Source organism: Balaenoptera ricei, chromosome 9 (genome assembly GCF_028023285.1).
Source record: "Balaenoptera ricei isolate mBalRic1 chromosome 9, mBalRic1.hap2, whole genome shotgun sequence".
Lineage (NCBI taxonomy): Eukaryota > Metazoa > Chordata > Mammalia > Artiodactyla > Balaenopteridae > Balaenoptera > Balaenoptera ricei.
This window is the reverse complement of record NC_082647.1, coordinates 33,906,362-33,931,716: the sequence shown is the minus strand read 5'-3', so window position 1 is coordinate 33,931,716 and position 25,355 is coordinate 33,906,362. Positions and strand designations below refer to the sequence as shown.

At 39.1% G+C, this 25,355-nt stretch overlaps 1 protein-coding gene across 3 annotated transcripts in view; it reads right to left on the bottom strand.

The window, feature by feature from the left end:
* Positions 1-25,355, bottom strand: part of TFEC (transcription factor EC) — a 650,324-nt gene that overhangs the window by 547,229 nt on the left and 77,740 nt on the right. The gene's annotated exons all lie outside the window — the stretch shown is intronic.

Below are 25,355 nucleotides of genomic sequence, written 5' to 3'. Positions count from 1 at the left end.
GGCCTTGGCTAAGTTTACATTAAGAGCTTCTGTATTAGTCAGGGTGCTCCACAGAAACAGAACCAATAGGAAATACAAATATGAAATATACATATATGAATATATTAGGAAACTACATATAGAGAAAGAGAGAGAGAGATCAAGGAGTAAGAAACTGGTCCATACAAGTTAAGGAAGCTAAAAAGTCTCAAGGTCTGCAGGGTAAGTCAACAAGCTGGAGACTCAGTAGAACTGATGGTGTAGTTCTAGACCAAAAGCTGGCAGGCTGAGACCCAGGAAAAGCTGATGTTTCACTTTGAGTTCAAAGGCAGGACAAAACCAATGTTCCAGTTCAAAAGAAGTCAGGCAGGAGGAATTCTCTCTTACTCAGGAAAGGATCAGTCTTTCTGTTCTGTTCAGTCCTTCAACTGATTGGATGAGGCCCACCCACATTAGAGAGGGCAATCTGCTTTACTCAGTCTACCAATTTATTTATTTTTTTTATGTTTTTTTTTCCTTCTTAGTCATCCATTTTATACACATCAGTGTATACATGTCAATCCCAATCTCCCAATTCATCACACCACAAGCCTCACCTCCTGCCGCTTTCCCTTCTTGGTGTCCATATGTTTTTTCTCTACTTCTGTGTCTCAGTTTCTGCTTGGCAAACCAGTTCATCTGTACCATTTTCTAGGTTCCATATATATGCGTTAATATACGATACTTGTTTTTCTCTTTCTGACTTACTTCACTCTGTATGACAGTCTCTAGATCCATCCACGTATCTACAAATGACCCAATTTCGTTCCTTTTTATGGCTGAGTAATATTCCATTGTATATATGTCCCACAACTTCTTTATCTATTTGTCTGTTGATGGGCACTGAGGTTGCTTCCATGACCTGGCTATTGTAAATAGTGCTGCAATGAACATTGGGGTGCATATGTCTTTTGGAATTATGGCTTTCTCTGGGTATATGCCCAGTAGTGGGATAGCTGGGTCATATGGTAATTCTATTTTCAGTTCTTTACGGAACCTCCATACTGTTCTCCATAGTGGCTGTATCAATTTACATTCCCACCAACAGTGCAAGAGGGTTCCCTTTTCTCCACACCCTCTCCAGCATTTGGTGTTTGTAGATTTTCTGATGATGCCCATTCTAACTGGTGTGAGGTGATACCTCGTAGTTTTGATTTGCATTTCTCTAATAATTAGTGATGGTGAGCAGCTTTTCACGTGCTTCTTGGCCATCTGGATGTCTTCTTTGGAGAAATGTCTATTTAGGTCTTCTGCCCATTTTTGGATTGGGTTGTTTGTTTTTTTTAATATTGAGCCGCATGAGCTGTTTATATATTTTGGAAATTAATCCTTTGTCCGATGATTCACTTGCAAATATTTTCTCCCATTCTGAGGGTTGTCTTTTCATCTGGTTTATGGTTTCCTTTGCTGTGCAAAAGCTTTTAAGTTTCATTAGGTCCCATTTGTTTATTTTTGTTTTTATTTCCATGACTCTAGGAGGTGGATCAAAAGATATCCTGCTGTGATTTATGTCAAAGAGTGTTCTTCCTATGTTTTCCTCTAAGAGTTTTATAGTGCGCAGTCTTACATTTAGGTCTCTAATCCATTTGGAGTTTTTTTTGTGTATGGTATTAGGGAGTGTTCTAATTTCATTCTTTTACATGTAGCTGTCCAGTTTTCCCAGCAACACTTATTGAAGAGACTGTCTTTCCACCACTGTATATCCTTGCCTCCTTTGTCACAGATTAGTTGCCTATAGGTGCATGGGTTTATCTCTGGGCTTTCTATCCTTTTCCACTGATCTATATTTCTGTTTCTGGGCCAGTACCATATTGTCTTGATTACTGTAGCTTTCTAATATAGTCTGAAGTCAGGGAGTCTGATTCCTCCAGCTCCGTTTTTTCCCTCAAGACGGCTTTGGCTATTCGTGGTCTTTTGTGTCTCCATACAAATTTTAAGACTTTTTGTTCTAGTTCTGTAAAAAATGCCATTGGTAATTTGATAGGGATTGCATTGAATCTGTAGATTGCTTTGGGTAGTATAGTCATTTTCACAATATTGATTCTTCCAGTCCAAGAACATGGTATATCTCTCCATCTGTTGGTATCATCTTTAATTTCCTTCATCAGTGTCTTATAGTTTTCTGCATAGAGGTCTTTTGTCTCCCTAGGTAGGTTTATTCCTAGGTATTTTATTCTTTTTGTTGCAATGGTAAATGGGAGTGTTTCCTTAATTTCTCTTTCAGATTTTTCATCATTAGTGTATAGGAATGCAAGAGATTTCTGTGCATTAATTTTGTATCCTGCAACTTTACCAAATTCATTGATTAGCTTTAGTAGTTTTCTGGTGGCATCTTTAGGATTCTCTATGTATAGTATCATGTCATCTGCAAACAGTGACAGTTTTACTTCTTCTTTTCCAATTTGCATTCCTTTTATTTCTTTTTCTTCTCTGATTGCCACGGCTAAAACTTCCAAAACTATGTTGAATAATAGTGGTGAGAGTGGACTTCCTTGTCTTGTTCCTGACCTTAGAGGAAATGCTTTCAGTTTTTCACCTTTGAGAATGATGTTTGCTGTGGGTTTGTCGTACATGGCCTTTATTATGTTGAAGTAGGTTCCCTGTATGCCCACTTTCTGGAGAGTTTTTATCATAAATGGGTGTTGAATTCTGTCAAAAGCTTTTTCTGCATCTATTGAGATGGTCATATGGTTTTTAATTCTTCAATTTGTTAATATGGTGTATCATATTGATTGATTTGCATATACTGAAGAATCCTTGCATCTCTGGGATAAATCCCACTTGATCATGGTGTTTAATCCTTTCAATGTGTTGTTGGATTCTGTTTGCTAGTATTTTGTTGAGGATTTTTGCATCTATATTCATCAGTGATATTGGTCTGTAATTTTCTTTTTTTTGTAGTATCTTTGTCTGGTTTTGGTGTCAGGGTGATGGTGGCCTCATAGAATGAGTTTGGGAGTTTTCCTTCCTCTGCAATTTTTTGGAAGAGTTTGAGAAGGATGGGTGTTAGCTCTTCTCTAAATGTTTGATAGAATTCACCTGTGAAGCCATCTGGTCCTGGACTTTTGTTTGTTGCAAGATTTTTAATCAGAGTTTCAATTTCATTACTTGTGATTGGTCTGTTCATATTTTCTATTTCTTCCTGGTTCAGTCTTGGAAGGTTATACCTTTCTAAGAATTTGTCCATTTCTTCCAGGTTGTCCATTTTATTGGCATAGAGTTGCTTGTAGTAATCTCTTAGGATGCTTTGTATTTCTGCAGTGTCTGTTGTAACTTCTCCTTTTTCATTTCTAATTTTATTGATTTGAGTTTTCTCCCTCTTTTTCTTGATAAGTCTGGCTAATGGTTTATCAATTTTGTTTATCTTCTCAAAGAACCAACTTTTAGTTCTATTGATCTTTGCTATTGTTTTCTTTGTTTCTATTTCATTTATTTCTGCTCTGATCTTTATGATTTCTTTCCTTCTGCTAACTTTGGGTTTTGTTTGTTCTTCTTTCTCTAGTTCCTTTAGGTGTAAGGTTAGATTGTTTTTTGAGAATGTTCTTGTTTCCTGAGGTAGGCTTGTATAGCTATAAACTTCCCTCTTAGAACTGCTTTTGCTGCATCCCATAGGTTTTGGATCGTCGTGTTTTCATTGTCATTTGTGTCTAGGTATTTTTTTATTTCCTCTTTGATTTCTTCAGTGATCTCTTGGTTATTTAGTAACGTATTGTTTAGCCTCCATGTGTTTGTGTTTTTTACTTCTTTTCCCTGTAATTCATTTCTAATCTCCTAGTGTTGTGGTCAGAAAAGATGCTTGATATGATTTCAATTTTCTTAACTTTACTGAGGCTTGATTTGTGACCCAAGATGTGATCTATCCTGGAGAATGTTCCATGCGCACTTGAGAAGAAAGTGTAATCTGCTGTTTTTGAATGGAATGTCCTATAAATATCAATTAAATCTATCTGGTCTATTGTGTCATTTATAGCTTGTGTTTTCTTATTAATTTTCTGTTTGGATGATCTGTCCATCAGTGTAAGTGAGGTGTTAAAGTCCCCCACTATTATTGTGTTACTGTTGATTTCCTCTTTTAGAGCTGTTAGCAGTTGCCTTATGTATTGAGGTGCTCCTATGTTAGGTGCATATATATTTATAATTGTTATATCTTCTTCTTGGATTGATCCCTTGATCATTATGTAGTGTCCTTCCTTGTCTCTTGTAACATTATTTTAAAGTCTATTTTACCTGATATGAGTATTGCTACTCCAGCTTTCTTTTGATTTCCATTTGCATGGAATATCTTTTTCCATCCCCTCACTTTCAGTCTGTATGTGTCCCTAGGTCTGAAGTGGGTCTCTTGTAGACAGCATATATATGGGTCTTGTTTTTGTATCCATTCAGCAAGCCTGTGTCTTTTGGTTGGAGCATTTAATCCATTTACGTTTAAGGTAATTATCGATATGTATGTTCCTATTACCATTTTCTTAATTGTTTTGGGTTTGTTTTTGTAGGTCCTTTTCTTCTCTTGTGTTTCCCACTTAGAGAAGTTCCTTTAGCATTTGTTGTAGAGCTGGTTTGGTGGTGCTGAATTCTCTTAGCTTTTACTTGTCTGTAAAGCTTTTGATTTCTCCATCGAATCTGAATGAGATCCTTGCTGGGTAGAGTAATCTTGGTTGTAGGTTCTTCCCTTTCATCACTTTAAGTATATCATGCCACTCCCTTCTGGCTTGTACAGTTTCTGCTGAGAAATCAGCTGTTAACCTTATGGGAATTCCCTTGTGTGTTATTTGTTGTTTTTCCCTTGTTGCTTTCAATAATTTTCCTTTGTCTTTAATTTTTGCCAATTTGATTACTATGTGTCTCAGCGTGTTCCTCCTTGGGTTTATCCTGTATGGGACTCTCTGCACTTCCTGGACTTGGGTGGCTATTTCCTTTCCCATGTTAGGGAAGTTTTCGACTATAATCTCTTCAAATATTTTCTCGGGTCCTTTCTCTCTCTCTTCTCCTTCTGGGACCCCTATAATGCGAATATTGTTGCATTTAATGTTTTCCCAGAGGTTTCTTAGGCTGTCTTCATTTCTTTTCATTCTTTTTTCTTTATTTTGTTCCGCGGCAGTTAATTCCACCATTCTGTCTTCCAGGTCACTTATCTGTTCTTCTGCCTCAGTTATTCTGCTATTGATTCCTTCCAGTATAGTTTTCATTTCAGTTATTGTATTGTTCATCTCTGTTTGTTTGTTCTTTAATTCTTCTAGATCTTTGTTAAACATTTCTTGCATCTTCTCGATCTTTGCCTCCATTCTTTTTCCGAGGTCCTGGATCATCTTCACTATCATTATTCTGAATTCTTTTTCTGGAATACTGCCTGCCTATCTCCATTTTATTTAGTTGTTTTTCTGGGGTTTTATCTTTTTCCTTCATCTGGTACATAGCCTTCCGCCTTTTCATCTTGTCTTTCTGTGAATGTGGTTTTTGTTCCACAGGCTGCAGGACTGTAGTTATTATTGCTTCTGCTGTCTGCTCTCCCAGTCTACCAATTTAAATGTTAATCTCATCCAAGAACATCCTTATGAAAACACCCAGAATAATGTTTGACCAAATATCTGGGTACTCCAGTCAAGCTGACACATAAAATTAACCATCACAGCTTCCAAAATAAATTTTGCAAAGGGATCTTCTCCTAATTTCTCTCCCCCTGAAACTCCTTTCATGTTGTTAACAGAGTCCCTCCCTTTGCTAGGCTCTCATGCAAGCACTGAGGCTGATTATTTAGTAACCCAGGCTGGTATTTGTTTTTACCCAGCAAATCCATTTCTAGTATGCAGTGTGGAGACATGTTTTTGACCGTGGCAGCATGTCAGATCTTGGCCAAAGTTATGCCAAAGTTATTCAAGAATAATCAGTGTAGTTACTTTAAAGAAAAGCTTTTGTACAGCAAAGGAAACCATCGACAAAACAAAAAGACAGCATACTGAATGGGAGAAAATATTTGCAAATGATATGACTGATAAGGGGTTAATATCCAAAATATATAAACAGCTCATACAACTCAACATCAAAAAAATAAACAACTTGATTGAAAAATGGGCAGAAGATCTGAATAGACATTTTTCCAAAGAGGAAATGCCGATGCCAACAGGCACATGAAAAGGTGCTCAACATCACCAATCAATAGCATTAGGAAATGCATATCAAAACCATAATGAGATATCACATCACATCTGTCAGAATGGCTATCATCAAAAAGAACACAAATAACAAATGTTGGAGAGGATATGGAGAAAAGGGAACCCTCCTACACTGTTGGTGGAAATGTAAATTGGTGCAACCACTGTAGAAAACAGTATGGAGCTTTCTCAAAAAACTAAAAATAGAACTACCATATGATCCAGCAATCCCACTCCTGGGTATATATTCAAAAAAAACCAAAAACACTAACTCGAAAAGAAACACAATCCCCAATCTTCATAGCAGCATTATTTCCAATTACCAAGATATGGAAGCAACCTAAATGTCCACCAAAAGATAAATGGGTAAAGAAGATGTGGTATATATATACAATGGAATATTACTCAGCCATATTGACATGTATACATTGCTCTATTTAAAATATATAGACAACCAACCAGGACCTACTGTATAGCACAGGGAACTCTGCTCAATATTCTGTAACAACTTAAATGGGAAAATAATTTGAAAAAGAATAGATACTTGTCTATGTATAACTGAATCACTTTGCTGTACACCTGAAACTAACACATTGTTAATCAACTATACTCCAATATAAAATAAAAATTTTTTAAATAAATAAATTCACTGCTGTGTCCAAAAAAAAAAGAATGAAATAATGCCATTTGCAGCAACATGGATGGACCTAGAGATTATCATACTAAGTGAAGTCAGACAGAGAAAGACAAATACCATATGATATCACTTATATGTCATTGAGCAATTTTTTCTTAGGATGGTTTCTCTTGTCTCATTAACTCATAGGATTCTGTCAGTTCCACCTCCAGTGCTTTTAAACTCTTGCCTCATCTCCGCTGTCACTACCTCTGTGTAAGCAACCATCATTTAAATCCTGAACTATCCTAGCTAGTTTTTCTGTTTCCACTCTTGCCCCCTAATCTAACTCACTTGGTCATTTTACTATACAGCAACACAAACTGTCACACATATGTACAAACACACACAGCTTAAAACCCTCCAGTAGCTTCTTATTGTATTCATCATAAAATCTAATCCCTTTACCAAGGCCCACAGAGTCTTACATGACCCAGACCCTACCTGTCTCTTCCATCTTAACTCATACCACCACCACCTTACTACCTGTCCTCCAGACACACTGATCTTTCATTCCCAAGAACATTTTAAGTCCCATCTGGTCACAGGACTTTGCATAGCTGTTCAATCAAACTGGACTGCTCTTATACCTTCCTCTCTACTTTGCTACCTCCTTCTCATCCTTTAAGTCTCAGCCTCAATATCACTCCTCAGAGAGGTCTTCCATGTCTTCCCTATCTGAAGCAAGTCCTCCCTTGTTAGTCTGTATCTTAGCCTCTTGCCTATTTCCTTCACTGCACATAATATTGAGAAATTATTTTATTTGTCAGTTTATAATTTTTTGTCTTTACCTCCCTTAGGATACAAACTCAGAGATTTTTACCATAATAGACATTCAATTAGTATTTGTTAGATGGATAGATTGCTGGATGGATGGATGATGGAGACTACGAAGGCATGAAGTGCCAAGTTTCTGCTTTACTGCTAATAGTGTCATGAAGAAGGTCACCTAACCCATTGTGAAATAAATTATAGCATTATCAACAACATACTTGCCATTTGTTTTTCTTCCCCAACTTCATTCTTTTCTCCATGATTTTGTTCCCCCATTGAAACTTTCTCTATTGTACCCATTTGAACACTCTGGTATGTTAAAACATGAGTTTCCCCTATGAAAATTTTAGCAAGAACTACCATGGATATTTGATATATACATTTTTTCTTACTTGAATAATGGCAAACACATGTTGATACAGTTATTAAGGAAAAAGATGATTTTCCAGCAGCTGTTGACTTCATCAACTCCACTATGTGCTGAGTCACTCAAACTTCTACAGAGCTAGAAAGTTACAAGTAAGGAAGAGGAATTTTATTATTGTGATGAGAGAGGAGTGGGAAGAGTTAGATATGGGAAAATGAATAAAATCAACTGGAGTGACAGATTTGATGCTATAGAAAGTTGAGTAATTTATATGTCAAAGGGAAAAAACTATAATCTACCTAGTACTTTAACAGAACAAGTGAAAAACATGTGGAAACTGGCATAAAGGGTGGGGTACTTGCAGCAGGAAGAAGGCAGTCATTAAAAAAAGGTAACAGCTGCCAGTCTGAGCCACTCTATGAATGGGCAACAAAGAAACCTACTCCTCTACTTCATTTGTATTAATATCATGCTAACTATTAATGAGATAATAACTATCCCAGGCATTAGTCAAAGTCCTTTTTGAGAGGATATTTCTTAAGCTCTTCATCACATTGCATGAACTCTTAGAAAAGGTGAGATTTAGTTACCCGCCAACTCTAAAAGAAATTTCTGTCAACTGTATAACACAAGTAAGCACTCTGTGAAATACACAGCACAATGTTCATATTGATGGATATAATTTGGCTTGACACTGACTTTGCATTTTCACTGTGATTTTGTCCTTTTCTTCATTGCCTTTCCTATTGCCCTCAAAATAAAAATAGGTTTCATTTATTGAGCACATACCTTAGGCGAAGCAGTATGCTAAGCATTTTACAAATATTCCTCACAACAACCCTATGGCTTATGTGGCCTTATCTAAGTCAACTGGATGCCACTGCTCTGTTTTCAAGATCAGAAAACAGAAGCTCAGAGGGGTTAAATAGTTTACTCAAGGTTTCCTAGAAAGTTTAACACCCATGACTATTAGCTCCAAAGCTCTTCTTTATGGAGAAACTCACTATGTTCTTGGGAGAAATTGCAAAAGTGAAGTACTATTTGGCAGTATTAAAATAGCATTTTGTGTCATCAAGGGGGAAAAAAGACAGTAAATGGTTAAAATCCATGCAGATAATATATTCCCTAGTCCAAGGTTCTGTTCACATAGTTGTTCGCTTTCTTCCTTTGGCAGGAAGCAACTATTTGGTACAGTAGAAAATAGAAAAACAAGCAAGACAAAGATGGGTAGAACAAAGGCCTTTGTCTTCAAGGAAGCTCAGTGAAGCACCAATGAAGGCAACTCTTAGAATTAATATTTTGTTATTTTTCTCTGAGAAAATAGCTTTTTGTAAAATAAAAACTACTGACAATAAATTTTATGGTTTAGTATAGTGGCCTTAAAACTGTGGAATATAGAACTATAGAAGTCAGAAGTACTGATAGCTCCCCTAAGAGAAAAGAGGTGGGACAGGGGTAGAGATGAGACGAACAGTATCTACCACTTTCCCGCAAACAAACAAGGTCCATTTTAATTTCTTCTCATATTAATTTTCAGCATAATATTTTATTTGATTAAATAGTTCCATCACTAAGAAAAGTTGAAAACCACTGCCTTGATGAAATAAATACATCTTTTATAGCAACTTAGATCTTAAATGAAAGGCTAGTGCTTGCTTTTGTGATTATCACTCAAATATGTCCTAATAATATTTTTTTGAAATCCAGGCTAAACTGAGATGACCAAACTCAGAAAATATCTATCAAAACCATGAATAAATATACAGTAGCCTTGTAAACTCTCATACTCCAGATCTAACAGAAATGAGTAATAATTTGAGTGGGATGAACAGGAAAAAACTAGGAGTGTCATTTATATTCCTGAGGAGGAAACAAATTTAACAGTGAGGTTTTGGCATTAAGACAAATATATGGGATGACATCAAATATTGCTCAGGCAACTTACAAATAAAATATCAGCCTTCAGTATCTACATTGGACTAAAACAACTTCTTTAGTTCTTCTTATTTCACCTTCAATCTCAAACAATAATGAATGCAAATAATAAGAAATACTGTAGCAGAAAAAACTTTGACGTTAGAAGCAGGGAACTGTAATCAAATCCTCAACCAACTTCAAAACCAAATATGTGACCTTGGATAAGTCACATAACTATGTCCTCCTAAATCAGCAGTCATAATGCCTCCTATCTCATGAGACTGTGGTTCAAATTAAAAAGTAAAAATGCCTAAAACAGAGCCAAACCTCAAGGGAAATAGAAAGTTTCAAACAGCCCTTCACTCCATCACCCTATCTCATTCTTTCCAGTGTCTCAGGGTCACTTACCTGCTTTTCTTAACACATCCAATTGGAAGAATCAACATTGTGAAAATGACCATACTACCCAAAGCAATCTACAGATTCAATGCAATCCCTATCAAATTACCAATGGCATTTTTCACAGAAGTAGAACAAAAAATTTTACAATTTGTATGGAAACACAAAAGATCCCAAATAGCCAAAGAAAGCCAATCTTCAGAAAGAAAAATGGAGCTGGAGGAATCAGGCTCCCTGACTTCAGACTATACTACAAAGCTGCAGTAATCAAGACAGTACGGTTCTGGCACAAAAACAGAAATATAGATCAATGGAATAGGATAGAAAGCCTAGAGATAAACCCACACACATATGGTCACCTTATTTTTGACAAAGGAGGCAAGAATATACAATGGAGAAAAGACAGCCTCTTCAATAAGTGGTGTTGGGAAAAACAGACAGCTACATGTAAAACAATGAAATTAGAACACTTCCTAACACCACACACAAAAATAAACTCAAAATGGATTAAAGACCTAAATGTAAGGCCAGACACTATCAAACTCTTAGAGGAAAACATAGGCAGAACACTCTATGACATAAATCACAGCAAGATCCTTTTTGACCCACCTCCTAGAGAAATGGAAATACAATAAAAAATAAACAAATGGGACCTAATGAAACTTAAAAGCTTTTACACAGCAAAGGAAACCATAAACAAGACAAAAAGACAACCCTCAGAATGGGAGAAAATATTTGCAAATGAAGCAACTGACAAAGGATTAATCTCCAAAATTTACAAGCAGCTCATGCAGCTCAATATCAAAAGAACAAACAACCCAATCCAAAAAGGGGCAGAAGACCTAAATAGACATTTCTCCAAAGTAGACATACAGATTGCCAACAAACACATGAAAAGATGCTCAACATCACTAATCACTAGAGAAATGCAAATCTAAACCACAATGAGGTTTCACCTCACACTGGTCAGAATGGCCATCATCAAAAAATCTAGAAACAATAAATGCTGGAGAGGATGTGGAGAAAAGGGAACCCTCCTGCACTATTGGTGGGAATATAAATTGATACAGCCACTATGGAGAACAGTATGGAGGTTCCTTAAAAAACTAAAAGTAGAACTACCATATGACCCAGCAATCCCACTACAGGGCATATACCCTGAGAAAACCATAATTCAAAAAGAGACATGTACCACAATGTTCATTGCAGCACTATTTACAATAGCCAGGACATAGAAGCAACCTAAATGTCCATCGACAGACGAATGGATAAAGAAGATGTGGCACATATACACAATGGAGAATTACTCAGCCATAAAAAGGAACAAAATTGAGTTATTTGTAATGAGGTGGATGGACCTGGAGTCTGTCATATAGAGTGAAGTAAGTTAGAAAGAGAAAAACAAGTACCATATGCTAACACACATATATGGAATCTAAAAAAACGGTACTGATGAACCTAGTGGCAGGGCAGGAATAAAGACGCAGACGTAGAGAACAGACTTGAGGACACAGGGTGGGAAGGGGAAGCTGGGACGAAGTAAGAGAGTAGCATTGACATATATACACTACCAAATGTAAAATGGATGGCTAGTGGGAAGCTGCTGCATAGCACAGGGAAATCAGCCCGATGCTTTGTGACGACCTGGAGGGGTGGGATAGGGAGGGTGGGAGGGAGGCTCAAGAGGGAGGAGATATGGGGATATATGTATACATATAGCTGATTCACTTTGTTGTACAGCAGAAACTAACACAACATTGTAAATCAATTATATTCCAATAAAGATATATATAATATATATATATATATAAACACACATCCTAGCCATTCTCTTGCCTGTCTTCATAAACCATATTTCTTCTTGTGCTTATCAATATGGACTGAGTCAAAATGTCCAAATCTACCCGACGTTTTACTTCAAGGACCTATCATTGTCCGACTTCCATTTCTTGTCTCTATATTCATACTAAAGGAGGGACATCTGACTGGCTCAGACTAGATCATAGACTGGCTTCTCCTACATTTGTTGTCCATTCTAATCCTATCAGTGACAGCTATGGCAGCAGAGTCACCTGGTTTGAAAGGTTATCCATTCAAGGGGTTATGGAAGGAAGGGAAGCTAATTAGAAATAGGGATATGGCCAGCAAACCAGCAAACATGTCTCTTACTATCTAAATATCCATAAAACTCTAATCTTCCAAACTCTTCCACATCTGTGTCCTCTATATTCCCATGAGATAGGAACGGAGGTGTCCCATAACCTCATTTTACATATGGAAAGAATAAAACAACACGGACAAATGACTTACCCAGGGTCACTTAATGAGTGACTGGTGGAGCAAGAAATAAACCCAGATTTTCTGAGAGCTTAGGCAGCCTGGTCTCTCTTTAACAATTAAGATTGCAAAGATTTCTAAATACAGCAAGGGCAACAAATGCTGAATCAGTATCAATTGTAAAGACAGAAACACAGGCACAACTAGAAGAAGGAACTACCCCAGCTCACTAAAGGGAATAAATCAGCTTGAAATGGACTTGTGTCTCGACAATGCTGTGCTTTCACTCCTGGGCAACTTCCTTCTGTAGAGTTATATTAATGCCAGTCAGGAAAGAACCTAAGGGTTAAATCCTTGGCACTAACCCTAGAGGGCAATGGAGAACTTTTCCCCCCATAATTCAGCCAGTGAATAGGAGTCTCTTTCATAAAAGTCTCAGAAAACACAGTTAACATTCAGTCACTACCCTCAAATTAAATGAGGATTTATCTTACTCTAAAGGACAACTATTTCATTATTTGTACAAATTTAAATGGCACATGATAAAAGGAGAAGAGACACAAAACAGCCACTGTCGGAAATTTCAATAAAAGATCACTGCTGGCCACTCTTAGAACCTTGGAACCATGTTAAACATAAATGTCTTCTGCACCTGACCCACGGTGGGTAGAGGAGGAGATGGGAGGAAGGTTCTCCCAGCTTTACGCAGCAGAGTGCAAAGAGAAGCATCATTGGGATGAGGTCTAATAGCCTGCCTTATGAATAATGTCGCCAAGCGAATTTGGGAGTTGTCATGGTTCCCACCCTATGGTCCAGGCTCATTTGTAAAACAGAGCAAAGGGAGCCCAGTGCTTTGAGAATGCCAATGCAAAATTATAATAATTGCTTATTACATAATATAGTTATTAAAGTATTTTCTGTGTTCTTCAGGAAACAAGGCATGTTCATGGATAGAGAATATGAAAAAAAAATGGGCATAATTGTGTTTTCCTCCTGTAACTTTCCCAGGCAGAGACAGTTACTCTGCCCTCGAGGCCTTGAGACATTTTTTTCTTATCTCCACTGAACTGTAAGCTACTGGGGGGCAGAGACCAATTTTTAGCCATCAGTATGGCCACAGAGTTCAGCATAAGGACTGACAATAAATATCTGCTAAACTGAACTGACACTCTGTTACAGAACTTACCATGATGTATTCTGTTGTGCTATAGGCATACAATAATTATGTTTTTAAAATGGAGGGGCCCAGTCTGATCCCTTTACATCTCTGTCACTGTGGAGCAGTGCTATACAATAGAACTTTCTTCAAGTATAGAAATGCTCTATTTCCAGTATAATAAATGGAAAGCCTTGAAGGAACTTTCTTCCTCTAAAAATCTGTATCTGCACTGTCCAACAGAAACCACCAGCCACATGTAGCTATTGAGCATTTGAAATGTGGTAGTGTAACTAGGAACTGAATTTTTAAATTGTATTTAATTTCATTTAATTTAAATTTAAGTCACCACTTGTGGTTCATGGTTACTATGTTGGACAGAGCAGCACTGGAGTCTAAGATGATGCATGGCACATAGTTACTATTCAAATGTTTCTGAATGAATGAATGACTACCTAATGCTTCCTAAAACCACATCCCTCCAAACAGCTATCAGCTGCAGAGTACTGGAAGCATTCAATACCTAATCATTAACTTGGCTGAGTTGGGATTAAATATGTGATCTAAAGGAAGAGTGAATTTGATCATTCTCTGGATATTGTGAGGAAAGCCTTTTGTGGCTAATTTGAAAGATACACTTAAAAGTAACTGATTTGCTTAAGAATAAGTCATCTACAAACTATATTTTCAATCCCAGTCTTATAGCTTAGGGCAGAGTGGTCAAGTAGAAAAACAATCTACTTGGGTTCTAATCCCACTGAATTGCCTACTGCCTGATATACTTTGGAGCTCAGTTAGCATAAAAAGCACTTGACTTTTTTTATCTGCAAAATGAGGGAATCTTGGGGCTTCCCTGGTGGCGCAGTGGTTGAGAATCTGCCTGCTAATGCAGGGGACACGGGTTTGAGCCCTGGTCTGGGAAGATCCCACATGCCGCGGAGCAACTAGGCCCGTGAGCCACAACTACTGAGCCTGCGTGTCTGGAGCCTGTGCTCCGCAACAAGAGAGGCCACGATACTGAGAGGCCCACGCACTGCGATGAAGAGTGGCCCCCGCTTGCTGCAACTAGAGAAAGCCCTCGCACAGAAAACGAAGACCCAACACAGCCAAAAATTAATTAATTATTTAATTATTTTTTAAAAATGAGGAAATCTTATCTGCCTTGCCTACTTTCCAGGATGTGGTGAACAGCAAATAAGATCACATGTGTGACAATATATAATGCTATATATATAATGCTATAATGTGACAATATATAATGTTAAACAAAGGTAGATTATTATTTTAAAAGTTACTTATTTTTAATTAAGTAATATCTAAAAATAATGATTATCATAGTAATGGTGCTTGTGCTATTAGCAAATGATTGGATGTGTACTTTCCTGCACAGGAAAAACATATATGTGCCCTCCAAAAAGGTCAAATTACTTTCTTCCACTTTAAATTGAATCCCGTTTTTTCTCCGCCATTTCCTATCCCATAAGGTCACACCCTGCTTACTGGGTGGCTTCAAGTGACAATTCTGCAGCTATTCCTCTCACCCATCTCTCAACACTGTTGATTGTGGCTGTTGGCATGACAGGTTTACGTTATAGGATCTGTGTTCGTAGAAAAAAAATGTATTGGCATATTATTTTCCCAGCCACTCCCCCAAGGAGGAGATTTCACATTGTGTTTCTAAAGGCCCCCCTGAAGAATGATTATATGGGCTCCTCTCAGAAGTGAAAGAAATGGAAAAAGCAAGACTGGAAGGCAATTTGGACAGTATCCTTCAAGATTAGGGAGACAGCAGCTGTGTGTAGACTTCACAAGCACTTGGAGTCCCTCTCCCGATGTCTTGCAGTGCCTCGACATGTGACAGGACCTCAGAAGGGATCTTAAAGTTCCTAAAGAGGCAGGACCCTGGGCACCTAGCTCCTGGCCTTGGCAATGACCCCAGTCCCCCAGGAGAACCCCCAGCCGTGAGGAATGGTACAAATCTGAACACTGACTACTACATCAGTGTGATCTTTGGAGACCAAATACAAGAGACCCTCAGGGCATTCGCATGGCACCAAAAAGGACCCTACCATGACAAGGTTTGACGTTTCTACCAGTCAGGCTAAACGGGAGCTTGGAGCATTTTAAATTTATTTAGAAAAAGGAAAATGTAATATTACTCACATCCTGTGTTCTGAAGAAAAATCATGCTGCTATCAACTTTATTACTGTGTCTCAAAGCAGGGCTTCCTTCTACTCCACATTTTTTATAGAGGCCATAGTGAGGTGGCTTTTTGACCCACCCTTTGTCAAAGCCTCTATTTCCACAGAACTGTGAGGGCTGAGCTGGAAACAAGCCCAGTTACACTCACTAGGCTGTGTTCAAAAACCACTGTTTCTCTTCAACCCTCAAACAATTTTCTTAGATCAAGAGAGTGTACCTAAGGAACTGACAAGCAAATTTGGTTGCTCATGAGTTTTAGGTTATTCTGGCAGATATCGGTCACCTCCAGTAGCTATGGGTGAGAATTGTAATTATCCTCCCCCACAATCCATTACCAAGTGATATATTATACTGAAAACACATTTCAGATCAAAGAAGCCACCTGTTCAAATACTCATTACAAGAAGGCCCCAAAACAACTAGATAACCTGACATGTGCAATGAAGTCCCAGGAAATACTATGTATGTATAAAATGGTCACTCAAGGCAGATGCATCAGTGTCCTAGTGAAGAATTCAGCTAAATTTCTGGTCAGAAGTCAAGCCACAGGATCCTGTGTTAAGCTGTTGAACAAAACCTGAATGAAGACCTGTCCAAGAAGGCCCCTATGAGGCTCTCCCTAGATTCTTCCTCCCTGATGTTCATACAAAGGCAGCAATGCAGGTACAACATTTCCAGCTAATCCACTTAACTTGATCACCACTCTTTCACCAATGAAAAACCATTCTAGTATCCCTTACACAAACTAGCAAACCTTCTTGTACTTATTGGAGATAAAGTTTTAATAGGATTGCAGGTTATGGTTTTTCAATGCTAGTTGACTACCCCCGGAGTGTAAATTCCTTAGTCCAGTATTTCAAAAGTTAACTATCCACCACTATCCACTCTAAACATACACACACATATCCCTCTGCTAGTGCTAAAGAATTATAAAGTAACTCAGAGACTACAATAGTACTGCTCTCCTTTCTGAAGAGTTCTCTCCTGGATGGCTAAGAGGTTTGAACTCTTGCTTCTTCCCAGTCATAGGGCTTAACCTTAGAGTTCAGTGTTTCCCTTCACTGTCTTTCCTCTAAGTCTCCCATACAAATAAGTCTCTGGTGAATCACAGAGCTGGCTATTGATAACCACATATATGTGAGATGATGATGAGTACACAGCTTGTGTACGCCCTGCTCCTGGTTTTCCCAGCCAAAACACTGGACCCATTCTTAACAGCAAGTGCAAGCCCCGTAGTGCTGTTCTGAACTTTCAAGAGCCTCCCGGTTTCCAGTCATCTATTCGTTCCATTTAACCCCACAGTGCTTGTTCTCGCTGGAATGGGGATACCTGCAAAAATCCCCACATGGAGAATCCTGGTACCTGCAATGTAGTGATTTTTTTCTTTCTTCCAAGAACAGAGGATGTTAATAAATTGTGGATTCTATCAACAAAGGTCACTGCACAGCTATCCTGAGGGACAATGAATAACAGTTTTGCAAATCCTCTTCTTGAACTTTCTTTCTTTAAGAATCCTGTTATGCCAGTATCTGTTTTGAAAGCTGTCTCCTTCAGCTAGTGTCTCAAACTGTGAGCGCTGATCTATCACAGAATTGTAAAACTGATTTAATGGTTAATGGCTTTCATTCTTAAATGAAAATAGAACAGAACAGAATAGAATGGGACAGGATGAGATGGGATGGGATGGCATAGGAAGGCATGGGTTGGAATGGGATGGCATGGGATGGGATAAGATAGGGTAGAATAGAAATAACAGAGTAGATCACAGATAGCAAGGGTAATAGAATGACTTCAGTAAGACTTGTTTCACTTTCATGAGCGTGGGTGTGTGTGTGTAGTGAGTTGCGATATAGAGCGTATTTCTTACTGAGGATAATACCAAAAAAATCTTTTAAGCCACTATCATAATTTATGTGGAGATAAATTTTCTTTGGGTCCCAAATAAAATAAAAGATAGTTCTAATGGGAAACTGCCATGTACCTACTAAAATTAGCTAGAGAGGAAGGTTGGGAGTAAATACCACCATGATCCCAAAATATCTGCCTGGGAAAACATTATTTTTAAAGCGTCAGAATAACCCCCTCATGCAGCCCAGGCTATTTTCTGGAATAGTAGAGCTTTAGTTTGCTTTCTCCCAGAAGCAGACACTGAGACAAGAATTCACTTGCAAATGGTTTATTTGAGAAGAGCAGGGAACATCAGTTGGGAGCTAGGAAAGTGATACAGAGAAGTGAAGACAGCTGTAAGAGTCAGTTACCACGGTCAGCTTATGTACATGGGAAAACTCAGGTAAATGGTACAGTACACACCAGAGAATTATCCCACCCAAGGAGCAAGACAGCAGGCATTTATATCCAATTTCCAATTCAGCTGAAGCCTGCTGCTGGGGCAGGGGGGTGGAAGTGGCAGGTGTTAATTCCTTGGCACTTCTAGCCTGCCCTGCTGCTGGGCAGAGTGAGGCAGAGAAGTTTCCACTCCTCCCACCAAAAAAAAAAAAAAAAACCCTTGTACCTTGAAATGCAGATACTGGGACCCTCCCACCATGAAGGGAGGGGGATTTGCTGAAGTTCCATGGTCACTTGGATTCACTGAGCTAAGATGGACAGATCCAAGCCATCTCCATATCCTAGGCAGGGGAATGTCTCACCTGTGGGAGGTGTTATTCATAGGTGTGGAACAATTCCACAGGACTACCAAGGGGACTGGTAATTCCATACTTTCTCATCACTCATTCAGCTGCAGATTCACAAGGTAGTTCCTGGCTCTGTCAAGTTGTCTGGCCAGATAAATAAATGTAATTACCAAGATGGGTTTAGATCTGTAGTGAAATAAACCTTGGCGACTTAACCACAATGTCAACTAGATTCAAAGAAAGAGAAAGAGGGAGTATGTAATTCTATATTCCTCAACTCCAACCAACTGAAGAAATTCAGCACCTTTGCCCTAGTAAGCTCCAGGGTTAATTCCATGGACTCTGATAAAGCATTAGAGACTCCTCTCCATCAGGTGGCGTAGTTTGTGCATGAGACTGGCTAGTTTGTGCAAGAAACTTTTTTCCCTTTCCTCCTGGACCTACAGCTAGACCAAATTTCCCAGCCTTTCTTGCAGTGGCCATGTGACTCAGATCTAGCACTGAAATCTGGGAAGAAATTATGTGCTCTCTTTCCAGGTCTGAGCCATAAAAACCTCCCATATGTTCCTCCATCTTTTGGCTGGATGTCTAGACTAAGGGCATCTATGAAAACCACATGTTGAAACGACAGAGCATCTCTCAGCTTGGGTCCTCCAAAGACTGTGGGGAGGAAAGCGCCATCCCCTACCCTACCCCACTCTCCAGCACTAATGGGCTTTTACAGGAATAAAAGCTGAGCTACTAAAATTTCAGGGTTTATCTGTTACAGCAGCTGCACTTACATTAAACAACACAGCCCCCCATGACAGAGGCTAGGCTCACAGCCAAGTTGGTTACCCCAGCTGTCTGCAGCCTGCTCCCCTCGTCCTCGCAGTTGTGGAGGTCCCAGCTTTCTTTACTGCCCAAGGAGGTAGTTTTAGACATATGGGGTGTGTAAGATGGCTGGGAGACACTGTCAAGGAGTTGTTTCTCAAGGGAAAAAACTTGCACTCTTCCATGTTTTGTAACCAGAATTTTCCATGGTCATGCGGTGAGTCAGAAGCAAAGCAAGGATTTGTATTCTCCCTCTGCTAGGGCATCTCCCTTCCTCCAGGATGGGGTCTAGGCTCTGTGCTGAGAGATATGGGGAATCAATTACAAGAAGGGTCATGAAATTAGGATTCTACCTTCCAACGTAGACCACTGAGAAGACTTTAAGCCCACCAGCCTCAGACAAGTGAGGAAGTTTAAAAGCAGCTGTACAATCCCTTTTTGGTCTAAATATAGCACTGTTCACTCCCTCTCCCAAGTGACTTTACCCCATTAGTATCTGCATGTTTTTAGAAATGCATATTCTCATTGTTTAATCTGTAAATTACATAGTCCGGACTCACTTATACAAAGAAGTGAATTGATAAGTTCCACCCTATGGTGTCACCACACTTAGCAGCTAAGTGCTGCCATCCAGATGCACAGCAAATTAGTTTAAGAACTGGGAAGAAAACATGTGCTAACAGGGTGTCTTGAGGCTCCGGACTCTGTGCCTGGTCACCAGGACCAGCTTGTTTCCTCCAGAAAAGAATTCATGCAGCTCCCGCAGTTTTGAGTGTCCTCAGGGAATTTAGGAACGTTTCATCAGCCTTACCCTGAGGAGAAAGATTCCTCAGAGCAGTGCAAAAGGCACAGGGCAAAGAAAGGGGGAGGAGGCTCATGACACGTAGCAGGCCTCCGTTTACAGAGAAACTATGGGCCTGGGAGTGCCTTGCTTGGCCTATATTTAGTTTGTCCAGTGACATCTTTGCACTTCAACGCCATCTCTCACGCTAGCAAAGGCCTGTGAGACCGAACGTTTTTCTCATTGTAGCAAGGCTCTGACTCACTAGTTTTAAAAAATATATGAGAACAATAAGACCCAAGGGGACAAGAGAATTCAAAAAAAAAATAATAAAAGAAACAGTTGAACATTCCTTATAGGCTGAATAAAATAATGACAGTCCTAGGAGTTTTCCAGGAGGCCTCTAATAAGCTCTTTTTTCACTAGAGCATAAATCCAAATTGCACCAAACACTAGTTTATAATTTCCAATGATTTCTGAAAAACATAAGCCTATTTTAATAATGAGTATTTGCAAAACAAAAAACTGTTAGTACTGACCACAGACCAGCATTGTGTCTCACTGCCAATAGCCTTTGAGAGGCTGACTACAAATTGCAGAGGTGCCACATTCAAGCCAAGTGGTGGCCTGTTTTGGTTTGGTCTTGACCCCCAAAAGAGGTTATAGACAAACTGAATATTTTTCAACCAAATCTCTTCTAAATCTGTGAATAACTTACTGCAGGGGTTGGCAAACTTTTTCTGGGCCAGATAGTAAATATTTTTAGGCTTTGCAGGACATATGGTCTTTGTCACAACTAGTCAACTTTGCCATTCCACACATTGGCTGTGTTCCAATAAAACTCTATTTTAATGGGGAAAAAAATAGGCAGCAGGCTGAATTTGGCCTGTGGCCATAGTTTGCTGATCCCTGACTTAGTGGTCAGAGCCAGTGTTGATGAGGCCACACTCACAAATACTACCCAGGGCTTCACCCTGTCCTATGGCCAGGGATGTTCCCCCCACCCACACTCCAGCAGGCTGTTTCAAAAACCCTGTCCTGGCCAAGAAAGCCAAGCAAGAGAAAGTGAACCTATCCCTGTGTTTCTACCAGCACCACAGTATATCACTTCAAACTTTAACTTTGTAGGAAACAGAAAGTTACTGGAAATCTGAAATAACCGCATATTTTTTAAGTTTGAACCTGAAGACAGAATGAAGTTTCTGGCAACTCCTGCATCCACCAACAGAAACTGGACTCTTAGCCAACTTCTATGAAGTTGGGTCTTTGTAAGACCCAGCTTTTGTGATTATAGATGGACCATGTTCTGGGGCCATTATACAAGATTTGGTTTCCAGGTGGAAACCAAATTTGGACCCAGAGGTGTGTGAGCAGTATTTGTGGAACGGGGAGCATGGTAGACTCAATTAGTTCTTGCCTAAAAAAATATTAATGGATGGTTGAGTGTGGCCATTTCTGTTTTCATAGTACCTGGTTGAAGTTCTTTAGGAAAATAACAGAAGGGATTACCTACGTGATAACAGAATGCAGGCTTATAAATAACTCATTTAGGCATGTATAACTAATACATTTTTCCCAAGGAAATGGTAAATTCTTACCATTCCAAGTAAAATCTCAAAATCTAGGTCTTCGTTCTGCCTCTTTTCATAGGGCAAAAAGTATGGAGTTGGATAAGAAAAGAGGAGGGTTTTTTTTCTCTTTAAGTCAGTCTAACTTTTATAAGACAGGAATTATGAAAGAGACCAGGGCCTGATTTTGATCCAGCCCAGTTGTGAAGATCAGGTACAGAGTCGGGTGCATCCAGCCTGTGTATAAGTAAATATGACATCAGGGGAAGAGGTCAAGAGGCAGTAAATACCCCAGTGGCATTTGTCCTGATCACCTATGTCTAAGCCTGTCTGATTCACCTATCACCAGTAGCCAACAGAAGGAAGCAATAGCATGTGACTGTGTTCATGGTGATCAGCTGAGAACCTTTTCTCATGCCTCCATCCTTGCTCTCAATCCAACTTCCCCAGCTCTGCCTACCTTCTGAACGTTGACTTTAAGAAGGCAGAATCAAGTAGCTATTTAAAAATCAGGATTTAGTGCAGTGGTTCTAAACCCTGGAATCATATTAAAACTCCCTGGGGAGTTTGTAAAAAATCCCAATACTGAGTTCTCATCCCAGACTAATTAAATGAGGACTTTAGGTGTGAAACCGGGTATCAGTCTGTTTTAAAGCTCCCTGGGCGACCAGTTAAAAATCAGATACCCTGAGTCAGAAGTCCATCAAAACCAATTACCTATTCTCTCTAAGTCTCAGTTTTCTCATCTATAAAATGTGATAATCACAGTGTCTATATATATACTGTATGCGTATTATAAGGCTGTCAGGATTAAATTAGTTGATTCATGTCTAAACCTCAGCATAGTTCTTAAATGTTAGCTCTTAGCACCAAATATCTTCTTATTGGTTTCCTAGTTTTGAACTTCAGTACCTTCCAAATACTTAAGCTTTTCCTCATCCTCAGTGTCCTTCAGTATCAAGGTAGTTTAGGTATGGTTCTGGGCACTGCCTCTAATTCTAGGCTGTGCAGCTGGCACTCTGGCCAGGCTCACCCCTGCCTCTACTAAGGGCTATTGGACAGGCATTGGACGGTCCAACAGTGAAGAACACACCAACAGACTGAGGACAGTTACACGTAGGATGATCAACTGTCCCAGCTTGCTCAGAACTGAGGAGTTTCCCAGGGTATGGGAATTGCATTGCTAAAATCGAGACAGTCCAGGGCTATCCTGGATGGTTGGTCAGCCTAGTTGGAGCATCTGGGAAATCAATGCAGGCAAGAGTTATCTTTAAGGAAATCAATTAGCAGGAAGTCAGGGTCTCAAGGTTAGGCTCCACTCCCAGACAAGGATAAAGTTTGAGAAGAGAAGGGGCTGTAAGAACAAGGCAGACCCCAGCCCTAGAGACATTAGGCCAGTGCTTTTTAAGGAAAGCAAGAATCCAGTTAACAAAACTGGAATTCAAGAAGGCTATATTATAAGGTCAAGACCCAACTAGGGAATAGGTGGCATGAGTATTGTGCTAAAATTCTTAAATCCCTAAGATTTCAACAAGGCTGAACTATCTCAGCCCCAAGGAAAAGAAAGATGCAGATGCTGGCTGAAGCACTCTGCCTTGCACCATCCTCTTTTTTTTTTTTCTTTTTAACATTCTTAAAATTATGGTAAAATACACATAATATAAAAATTATCTTCTTCACCAGTTTTAACTGTACAGTTCAGTAATGTTAAGCATATTCACATTGCCATGCTACCAATCTCTAGAAACTTTCATCTTGAAAACTGGAATTATGTACCCATTAAGCAACAACTCCTCATTTCCCCCTCCCCCAGCCCCTGGCAACCACCGTTCTACTTCCTGTTTCTATGAGTTTGACTACTCTAGATTTCTCATCTAAGTGGAATCATACAGTATTTGTCTTTTCGTGACTGGCTTATTTCACTTAGTATAATGTCCTCAAGGTTCATCCATGTTGTAGCATGTGTCAGAATTTCCTTCCTTTTTAAGGCTGAATAATAGTCTCTGGTATGTACACACCAGATGTTGTTTATCCATTCATGTGTCAACGGACATTTGAATCACTTCCGTTTTGGCTATTGTGAATAATGCTACTATGAACACGGGTGTACAAATATCTCTTCGAAACCCTGCTTTCAATTCTTTTGGATAAATACTCAGACATAGAATTGCCTTGATCTCTTATTAAGCTCTCAACCTGACCTCCATGCCTCCTTATAGAATCTCTGTGGCTTTTCTCAGGGTGATGAGAGCTTGCTACCCTTCCCATGGAAGAGCTCTCCCCTGCTACCACTACCAAAGCTGTAGTTGCTGTCTCTGCTATACCTTCAAACTCTTGGGATTAGAATGTTAATTTTTTCTGCATGATCATCCATTCATTCATTTATTGAAGAAATATTGACTGTGACGCTGAGACATAAGACTGAGAAGATGACAGCCAGTGAAAAGTGGAGGGGAGAAGATCATTCAAAGTCAAGCAAACGTCATGTGTGAAGTCTTACACTTGATTCACCTCCTCTCACCTTCCCTGATTTTCTGCTACGTGCTCTTCTACATCAGGCCACTCAGCCCTTGGCTTCACACAGAGTCAGTGATGCCGCCCGGTACTTTCCTAATCCTTTGGCCAGGAAAGGTTTCTCCTTGACCCTCCTCTGACCCTTCCTCTGACCCACCAGCAGCAGCCGTCTCATCACCCCCACCAGCCTCATACTTGCTTATTTCTGACAAACTCACAATAGATGCTCTGAATGCACTGACTCCTAGAAATAGTGATTCTTCCTCTCTGCTCTCCAGAGGACTGGGATAGGTTCTTTATCTTGCCAAAGTCTTTTGAGGTAGACAAGAACAGCCCCCAAGGCAAAGGCCCTCTTGGAAACTCCTGTCCCTTGGGAGAAAACATTCCATTATAATTTTCTCTCTCTCTTTTCAAATTTCCCTTTTGATAAATCATATTGGAACCCTATATTAGCCAATTTGCAGTACTGAACATTAATAACTCTTCCTACAATTACCCATGAATTGTGTCTTCAACACACAGGGGAAACTTTCCGGAAGAACAAAGTATCATACTGTATGTTGCTAGTCACATTTAGAAGGACAGATCTTGGTCTGGAATCTCATCCTCTAGTCTGCTGCTTTCTAAAAAATCAAGAAAACTCACAGAAAATTGGCTTATTGACTTTATCATTTCAGTGTTTTTGGACATTTTAAGTTAATAATTTCTCCTGTTTTTTTGTGCCAAAATTGTTTTCAAGCAAAATGAAACAAAAAAGCAGATGTATGTTCCATTTATAACGGTTCTCGAAGGCCAAAAATGAATCAGGAGGTAGCTTAAAGTTGACTTTCAACCTCATTGTGTGAAACTTCAACAGAATTTCCAAAATGCAGATTTTTAAAAAGCTGCAGTAAGGGTTTAAGATGATGTTCTGTGAATTCTAGTGCATAGACTGCCATCTACTGTGCATTTATGATAGAAAGCTAGCTAAACTGCTCTAGGACCAGGGAATTTAATAACTTAAGCAGGATCTGTAAAAGAAAAATATGTCACAAATATTATTAACTTTTATAATAAAGATAAGTATCTAAATGACTGAATGGAATAAATTAGTAGAATATTCAGTCACAG